The following is a 10,330-nucleotide window of genomic DNA, read 5'->3' on the forward strand; positions in this document are numbered from 1 at the left end:
CAGTTCTTAAAACTGACAGCACAATTAGAGTTATCTGGGGAGATTTAAAAAAACATAATCACAGAGCCTCATCACCAAAAATTCTGAGACCAGTGATATAAATTGGAGCTCAGTAATGGGTAGGTGTTTTTTAAAATCTTCCTAAGCTATTTTAATATGTGGTCAATTTTGAGAATCATTGCTTTATATTATTCTTATCAGTTTAATAAAAAACTCATTGGTCTTTTCTTGCCCTAAGTAAAGGTGTGTAGAGTTCTTGACCTCCACCTGCTAATTAACAAAATCAATGATTTTAATAATTGAGTACATCCTATATAATACATATACCCAAACATTAGAAATGCCTCAAAATCTAGAGACATAGAAACAATATACAAATGAAGAAAGGAAGGAAAAGAAAGAATTATAAAAAAAGGAAGAAAGGAAGGAAAGGGCCTACAACAGGCTTAAATAATTTCTAGAACCGAGAGAGAGAATGACCACAATCAATGAGGATCCCAAAAACAAAAAATTAAAGAAAAGGAAAACATCACATATCTAGAGGGCCTCATATAGGGAAACATATTGGAAGTCATTAAAGAAATTTTGTAAGTGAAAGCATAGCAAAAATGAATCCTAGGAAGGGGACGAGATGTTTAAATGAAAAAATATAAATAAGCTTACAGAGTGCTAAACAGCTGAACATACTATTTTTTCAAATAATTATTTTCTTGTTGTATTTAAGCCTTATTATACTTCCATTGTGTTTGTTTTGGGGGAAGGGTCAATAGCCTTATTGAGGTATAACTGACATATAATAGAGTATCCATATTTAAAATGTATAATTTGACATTTTGGTATAGCTATACACTCATGAAATCATAACCACAATCAAGTTAGTTTCCCCCAGAAGTTTCCTCATGCCCTGTTATAATTCTGTCCCCAGCGCCAAGCAGCCACTGTTCTAGATCAGTTTTAAATTTCTTAAGAATTTTATTTTTATTTTTATTTTTTTATTATAAAGATGTGGGGTACAATTCAGGGTTATATATACAAACATTGATTATGCAAGTACCCTTGTTGATGAGATATGCCCCTCCCTCCCCTAGCAGTTTCCCTCAACTGACAATCCCACTCCCCTCCGCTAACAGTTTCCCATTACTGCCAAACACTTTCTTATAGTACTATAATTCTTCAAGGTCTGCTTATGAGTGAGAACATATGGTACTCTGTTCTTTGTTCCTGTGATAGATCACTGAGTATGATCGACTCCAAATCCATCCAAGTTGCTGCGAAGTCCACATATTTGTCTTTCTTTATGGCTGCATAATATTCCATTGTGTATATGTACATTTTCTTTATCCAGTCAGCTTTGATGGGCAACATGGTTGGTTCCACATTTTTGCTATTGTGAATAGAGCTGCAGCAAACATACGTGTGCAGGTATCATTTTTGTAGAATAATTTGAGTTCCTCTGGGTATATTCCCAATAGGGGATTTGCTGGGTCATATGGAAGGTCAGTTTCTAGTTCTTTCAGAAATCGTCACACTGTCTTCCAACGAGATTGCACTAGTTTGCATTCCCACCAGCAGTGTAGAAGCATTCCTTTTCCTCCACATCCTCGCCAGCATCTGTTGTTTGTTTTATAGCAAAAGAAACCATCAAGAGAGAAGGGAGACAGCCCACAGAATGGGAAAAAATATTTGCCAACTGTATATGTGACAAAGGCCTAACATCAAGGTTCTACAAGGAACTCAAACGTGCTGAAAGGAAAAAAAACAAACAGCCCCTTTAAAAAGTGGGCAAAAGACATGAATAGACACTTCTCAGAAGAAGATATGCGGGCAGCCAACAGACACATGAAAAAGTGATCAGCCTCACTCATCATCAGAGAAATGCAAATCAAAACCACATTGAGATACCACCTAACCCCAGTAAGAAAGAATTTTTTTAAACAAATGGAATCATACAGTATGCATATACTGTTTTGAGTTACACAATATGCACTCTTTTTTGTTTAACTTCTTTTACTCAGCATAATTATTTTAAGATTCATCCATTTTGTATGTTTTTCATATTCTTTGCTGAGTAGTAGTCCAATATTTATGCATTCATCTGTTGAGGGACTTTTGGCTTGTTAACAAGTTTTTACTATTGCAAATAAAACTGATTTGAACATTAGTATTCTGGTCTATTAAATTTATCCCTAGGTATCTCACATTTTTAATAATTATGATTAATGACATTTTAATTCTAATTTCTAACTATTCTTGCTAATATATAAAAATACAATTATTTATAAATTGATACATGTATGCTGCAACATTGCTGATATTAGTTCTGGCAGCTTTATTTTAGATTCCTCAAGACTCCAGTTTAGTAGAAGTAATAAGAGCAGACATCTTTGCCTTCCTCTCAGTCTTTAAGGGGAAAACACTCAGTCTTCAAAATCACATATAACATTGATTTTAGATATTTTGGTAGATTCCCTTATCAGATTCAGATTTTTTTTTTTAACTCACTGAGAGTTTTTTAAATCAAAAGTAGATAATGGGGAGGGAGAGGGGCATGCAACAACACAAAGGTTACTTGGTCCTATACCAGGAGGAATGAGGGCTGTTAGAAACCCAAACTTTCACTTGCATGCAGCCTGCTTGTGTAGTTAATCTTTACTTGTACCCCACATCTCCATAATAAAATAAAATTTAAAATAGATATTGATGCTTTTCTGTCATTATTGAGATGATTACACATGGCTATTTTTAATTTGCTAGTATGAAGTTGGTTTTCAGAAGTCAAACTAACTCTGTACTCTTTGAATGAAACCTCATAATGTATTATCCTTTATATATATATTTTAGATTCAATGTGCTAATATTAGTTTGTAATCTTAACATTCCTGTTCATCAGGGATATTGGTCTGTTTTTTTGTAATCATTGACTGGTTTTAGAATTAGGGTTACTGGTTCTTTTTATAGAATTAGTTGGAAAGTAACTCCCTCTTAAAGATCAGGAAAAGATTGTATAAAATTGGCATTATTTCTATGTTAAATGTTCAGCAGAATTCACCAATGAAGTCATATGAGCCTAAAGTTTTCTTTATTGGAAGGTTTGTAACTACAGATTTAATCTCTTTAGTACATATAATGTTTTTCAGGCTATCTGATTCATCATGAGTGGGATTTGGGTAGTTTGCGCCTTTTAAAAATGTCTATTTATTAAAAAATTTTAATTGCTGCAAAAATCTTTATTTTCACCTGGCCCAGGGCTTGGAAAAATAAGTCCATTTTATCTAAGTTGTAAGACTTTATTGCAATAAAATTAATATTAATTAATATTCCTTTATTATCTTTTTAATATCTATAGCATCTGCAGTGCTGTCACCCTTTCATTTCTGCTATTGGTTATTTTTTCCTTTTTTTACCTAACCAGTTTGGCTACTGGTTTGTCAACTTTATTGATTTTTTTTAAATATAAGTTTTAGTTTCTTTGAATTTTTTTTCTCAAATTTTTAATGATTTCTAATTCATTGTGTACCACTCTGTTAACTATGTGGCCAATAGTCAGTCATTTCATTGTGAAACTTAGTTCCTATTTCACAGAATTAACTTGAGAATTATCTTGGATAATGCAGATAAAAAGCACATCCACAAGAGAATTTCCAGTGCTCTTCTTTCTATTGTCAATTTACCTGACATAAATTTTCTTCTGTACGAAGGACCTCCTATAATATTTCTTATAGTAGAAGTCTCTTGGTAATGATTTCTTTCAAAGTCCATATGTCTGAAAAAGCTATATTTTACATTTTTTCTGGGTTCTTTTCATTGGGCATATAATTCGAAGTTGACAGATTGTTTCCCCCCGCCCCCAAGCATTTTAAAGGTGTGGCTCTATTGTCTTTTTTTTTTTTTGCATTATTTTTCAAAAGAATATTGCTGTCATTTTTACTTTTATTCCTCTATGTGCAACAGAACTGTGTTTTTTTTTCTTTTTTCTATTCTGTCCTGTGTTCGGACAATTTGATTATGATGTATCTTGGCATAATTTTCTTCATGTTTCTCACACTTGGAATTCATTGAGCTTGTTGACTTTGTGGGTATATAGTTTTTGTCAAACTTGGAAAAAAAGATCAATATTTCTTTAAATATTTCTTCCACTTCACTCCTCTCTTTTGAGAATTACAGTTACATATCAATAGGCCTCTTGAAGTTGTCTACAGATTCCTGGTGTTCATTTTAATTTAAAAATTTATTTTTAAATTTGGGTTTCTGTTTTCTGTAACTTCTAACTTTATAATCTTACCAGTTTTTGATTTTGCAATGTCTAACTTGTTATTAATCCAACTCAGTGTGTTTTTATTTCACACTTTGTAGTTTTTTAATATTCAAAAATTCAATTAAAGGTTTTTTAAAAATGTATTTCATGTCCCTAACTAACTTTTTAAGTATATAAAATAGCTATTTTGTTTTTACTTTATTTTATTTTTATTTTATATTCTTGTCTATTATTCTAATATTTCTGCAAATTTTGTGTTGTTTTTTTTATTTATTGGTTTCTCTTCTCATTAGTGATATTTTCTGCTTCTTTGAAAGCCTATTGATCTTGGATTGGATGCCAGACATTGTAATTTTTACCTGGTTAAATGCTGGATATTTTGTGTGTTTTTTTTGTTGTTGTTGTTGTAGTAGTTGTTTTTATAAATAGTAAAACTCTTTAGCTTTGCTCTGGTATATAGCTAGGTCACCTAAAAACAGTCCAACCTTTTCAAGCCTTGCTTTTAACCTTTTCAAGCCTTGCTTGTTAGTTGGAATTGATGTTTTGTTTTTTACAAATATTTTTTATATTTTAAAGATGTAGAGTACAATTCAGGATTAAGTACATAAGTGGTCATCATACAGGTAAAGTTTTGGTCTCCCATTGGTCCTCACTTTACCTGGTTTGAGATCAGGTACGCATATTGATATTATGTGCCCCCTCTTTCCTCCTCCACTGCCAGTTTCCTGCTACTGCCAATCCCTTTCTTGCAGTATTATGATTAATGTTCAGTATCCACTTATGAGTGAGAACATGTGGTACTCAGTTCTTTGTTTATGTGATAGGTCACTGAGTATGATAGACTCTAAAACCATACAGTTTGCTGTGAAGTCCATAATTGTGTCCTTCTTTATGCTGTGTAATATTCCATCATTTATATGTACCACATTTTAAGAATTCAATCCCAGTCAGTGACCAACTCCTGGCTCTGTGAGGACTCCGCTCGCCCCCTCGGTTCCCCTTCCAGTCTCCCTCCCACTACGGGAGCAAGCTCCATGCCTGACTGGCTGAAGTGGACCCAAGGAAAGAGGGTTCCAGAGAAAAAAGACCTGACTGGGTCTGGGTGGTCTCTGCAGTGCCAGCAAGGGAGGCAGCGGCTGCGACCACGGCTGCACAGGATGAGAGGCCCAGCAGCAGCAGGCAGCGGCGGCAGCGGCCGCTCCAGTGCCTCCCTCTGGGGCTGTTAGTCAGCAGAACGCGAGCTGGTGGGAAGGAGGAAGGCTGGCAGGAGGCGAGACTCTGGAGCATATGCTGGGCCCCCTCGGGCGCCGCTGTCCTCCTCCCTCCTGGCACCGGGGACCGCAGTCTTCGATCGCCCTTCTTGGCCAGGCCCTTCCACAGGCGAGGAGACATCCAGCGGTGGGAGCGCGGGTCACACCTTGGGGAGGACAGCGCATTGGTCGAGCTTCCCTGAGGCCCTTCCTGCCTGGCACCGTGGCCTGGGCGGCTCAGGTGCAGGTGGTCAACCATTGAAAAGCAAATTGGGACTTCCGGCAAGATGGTGACAGGCAAGCTGGTCTATGAAACCCTCTGCAAAGGAAAATGCAGAGGGTCTCTGGCTCTCTCCCTGGAGGCTGTGGACCCAAACATCAGCAGCCTGCTCTTCACACGGAGCTCGGCCGTCACCACAGCTGGGGCATCGCAGCAGTCTGGACAGCCACTGCAGCTGCAGACACAGCAGCCACTGGCACCGTCATGGCCTCTGAGGTGACCATAGCGCATTGCACCACCTGTGCCTGAGGTGATCCATGACTTCAGTCCTTGAAGCCCCTGCAGGCAAGATCTGTTGGGATCGCTGCCACCTCTGTTGCCAACGTGACATCCTGCCAGCCATGGGTCTCCTCCCGTGTGCCCTGAGGCAGGCTCCCATCTCTGGCCTCTGCCCAACTCCTGTCCAGCTTCACACCCTCTGGGGCAAGCAGCTGAGATAGCACCACCTGCTGGCAATTCAAGATAACAACACTGGAACAGGAGAAACAAGATTGAAAAAGAGACAGAGCCGGGATTTGAGTGGTGAATGGAGGGTGATCTGAACTGTCCTTCACAGCAGGCCAGGGGCAACTGACCTTAACTGCGAACCAATTTACCAGCTTGAAAAGAAAGCTAGAAATCAGAGCTGAAAGGACATTGGACTTAAACAAAAAGTCTCAGAATGTGCTCAATTGGTTCTGTTAGTTTAATGACTTAATTCTATTCCTACTGTTTGTTCCTTTTTTTTCTTTTCCTCTTCCTTTTCTTCTCTTTTCTCCTCTCTGTAAACCATATCTTTGTATAGAAGAACAGCACACCAATAGGGTGGCTGGTTAGCTTGTATGTTAGCATCATTGTATTTTTTTTTTGTATGGGAGTTGGTTAGTCTGTAGCCATGGTCTATTGTTTTTATCTGTTTCAGTATAGGTCTCTCTCTCTCAATTTATTGGTACACTCATCTGTTTCCCCCCTTACTCCTTTCTCTCTCTCCACCCTCTTCCCCCTACTGTCTGCTCCATTCTCTTTCCTCTGCTAACCACATTTTATTTCAGGGAGTAAACCTACAGCCCCACTGCATGGACAGATTCCAAGGCAGTGGGAAGTGGGTTTCAATTATCCATACACCTCTCAGCGAATACCAGGACCTGCAGATAGATTTTGAATCACAGCTCCCCCCTTAAGTAAATCTCAAAACTGCAAAAAGGACCACCCCTAACTTACAGTGCAACTCCAGAATTGAACAAAGTAAGAGGACATACATAAAGAATAGGAGCTTGAACAAACAGAAGTAAAACCAATCCCTTTGCCCCTGAATAAAAGAATTAAAGAAGGATGGTGACGTGGAGGGGAGGAAAAAGTAGGGATGGGGAAAAAATGCACAAATGAAGAAAAGTCAAAAGAAGAATATAGGTCTCACACAGACCCCTGGGGATCAGACACTGAGAAAACAGATTCCGGAACACAAGCAACGAAGAGCCCCCAGAATGACTAGTCACATGCAACAAACCCAGACATCAAGACATTAATAGAGAGAAATAAAAAAATTGAGGAGAGACAAGAGGAAAATAGGAAGGAGCTGATGTCAGAAATAACAGTAGTAAAGAATACTGTGATGGAAATAAATAACAAACTAATAAGCATGGAAAGCAGAATTAGCCAAGCAGAAGAAAGAATCTCAGAGCTCGCAGACCAAAACATAGAACTAACCCAAACTATCAAAAGCATAGAAAAGAAGCGCAAAAAGACAGAACAAAACCTTCAAGAGATGAATGATCACTTCAAGAGACCAAATCTAAGAGTAATTGACCTTCCTGAGGCAGAGAGAGAAACAGAGGTCACACTGGAACAAACATTTCATGAAATCATTTAAGAAAACTTCACTCATCTCATCAAGAATGAAAAAATTCAAACACAAGAGATTCAGAGAACCCCTGCAAGACAACAAATGAGAAGACCAACTCCCAGACATATAATAATTTGCCTAAAAAAGTAGGTATACAAGAAAAAATCCTAAAGGCTGCAAGAGAAAAAGGTCAGACTACATACCAGGGAAGACCAATTACAATAGCAGCAGATTTATCTACAGAAACCCTCCAGGCTAGGAGAGCTTGGAGCCCTATCTTCAAAGTTCTAAAAGATAAACAATTTCAACTGAGAATAACCTACCCAGCCAAGGTAAGCTTCATCAGTGAGGGAGAATTGAAATCTTTCCCAGATATCCCATCCCTAAGAACCTACACTGCCACCAGACCACCTCTACAAGAAACACTTAAGAAAGTACTGAACACAGAAGAAAAGGAAAAAAGAACAACAACATGCTTCACAAGAGTGCAGGCAAAAGATTAAAAACACACGTGATCCAACTCTAAAACCAAAAGAAAGACAACACACAAACAGGAAGAACAACAACTCTGTAAGAACATTATGATAGGGATCAACTCTCACATTTCAATAATTAGTTTGAATGTGAACGGACTAAATACACCACTGAAAAGACATAGAATGGCAAAATGGATAAAATAACACCAGGCAACAATCTATTGCCTTCAAGAGACTCATCTCACTAGAAAGGACACTCACAGACTTAAAGTAAGAGGATGGGAAACAAATTTTCAGGTGAATGGAACACAAAAGAAAGGAGGAGTCGCGATCTTAATCTCAAACAAAATACCCTTTAAGCTATCAAAAATTAAAAAAGATACAGAAGGCCACTAAATAATGATAAAAGTTTCAATCGATCAACAAGAAATATCCATCCTAAACATATATGCACCGAGCATAGGAGCATTGAATTTCGAAAGCAGCTCCTAGGTAAACTAAAAAAAGATATACACTCCAATACCATCATAGCTGGGGACTTTAATACCCCACTCACAACCCTAGACAGATCATCAAGACAAAAAATCAACAATGAGATCCAAAACCTCAATGTGACTCTTGATCAAATGAACTTAATTGATACCTACAGAATCCTCCATCCAAAGACCACAGAATACACATTCTACTCATCACCACATGGAACATACTCTAAGATCGACCACATACTTGGCCATACATCAAGCATAAGCAAATTTAAAAGGACTGAAATTTTACCATGCACCTTCTCGGACCACAGCAGAATAAAAATAAACATTAACACCAACAAGGTCCCCCCACAACCCACAAAGGCATGGATACTAAACAGCATGATGCTAAACAACTCCTAGGTCAATGATGAAATCAAAACAGAGATTAAAAGATACCTGGAAACAAATGAAAATGAAGAAACATCTTACCAAAATCTCTGGGACACCATGAAAGCTGTAGTAAGAGGGGAATTTATATCCCTACAAACGCACATGGAGAAAATGGAAGGATCACAAATTAACAATCTAAGAAGCCACCTAAAGAAGTTGGAAAAGCAAGACCACAAAAATCCTAATTTCAGCAGAAGAATCCAGATCACCAAAATAAAATTCCAAATCCAGGACATAGAAGACAAAAAGATAATACAAAAAAATCAATGAAACAAAAAGCTGGTTCTTCGAAAGGATAAACAAGATCGATGGACCCCTAGCTAGATTGACCAAGAAAAAGAGAGAAAAAGCCCAAATAAACACAATCAGAAACACAAAAGATGAAGTCACATCTGATCCTGAAGAAATACAAAAGATCATTAGAGACTATTATGTACACTTGTATGGAAGCAAACTTGAAAACCTTTTTGAAATGGACTTCCTGTCATCACACAACCTGCCTAGGTTGAAACAAGAAGAAATTGAGGCCCTAAATAGACCAATAACAATCAAGGAAATTGACCATGTAATAAGAAAACTACCTACAAAAAAAAAGGCCTGGACCAGATGGTTTTCCAGCTGAATTCTACAAGACATTTAAAGAGGAGCTTATACCAATCCTACTGAAGGTATTCCAGGAGATTGAGAAAGATGGAACTCTCCCCAAATCATTTTACGATGCCAACATCACATTGATACCCAAGCCAGGTAAAGACCCAACAAAGAAAGAGAACTACAGGCCAATATCTTTGATGAACATAGATACTAAAATTCTCAACAAGATCGTAGCGAACCAGATTCAACAACACATCTCAAAAAACATCCATCATGACCAAGTATGCTTCATCCCTGGGATGCAAGGCTGATTCAACATTCGTATAACCATAAATGTAATTAAATACATCAACAGATGTCAAAACAAAAACCACATGATTATATCATTAGATGCAGAAAAAGCTTTTGATAAAATCCAGCACCCCATCTTGATAAAAAACCTCGAACATCTAGATGTACAGGGAACATACCTCAAAATAGTAAAAGTCACCTATGAGAAACCCACAGCCAGCGTACTCCTAAATGGACAAAAACTGGAACCATTTCCCCTGAAAACTGGAACAAGACAAGGATGCCCACTCTCACCCCTCCTGTTCAATATAGTATTGGAATTCTTGGCTAGAGCAATCAGAGAAGAGAAGGCAATCAGGGGTATTCAAATAGGAAAAGAGGAAGTCAAGCTATCTCTCTTTGCAGATGATATGATTGTATACCTTGAAAACCCAAGAGAATCTGA

This window comes from Carlito syrichta, unplaced genomic scaffold (assembly GCF_000164805.1).
Source record: "Carlito syrichta isolate Samal-C Ts95f unplaced genomic scaffold, Tarsius_syrichta-2.0.1 Scaffold316537, whole genome shotgun sequence".
Taxonomy (NCBI): domain Eukaryota; kingdom Metazoa; phylum Chordata; class Mammalia; order Primates; family Tarsiidae; genus Carlito; species Carlito syrichta.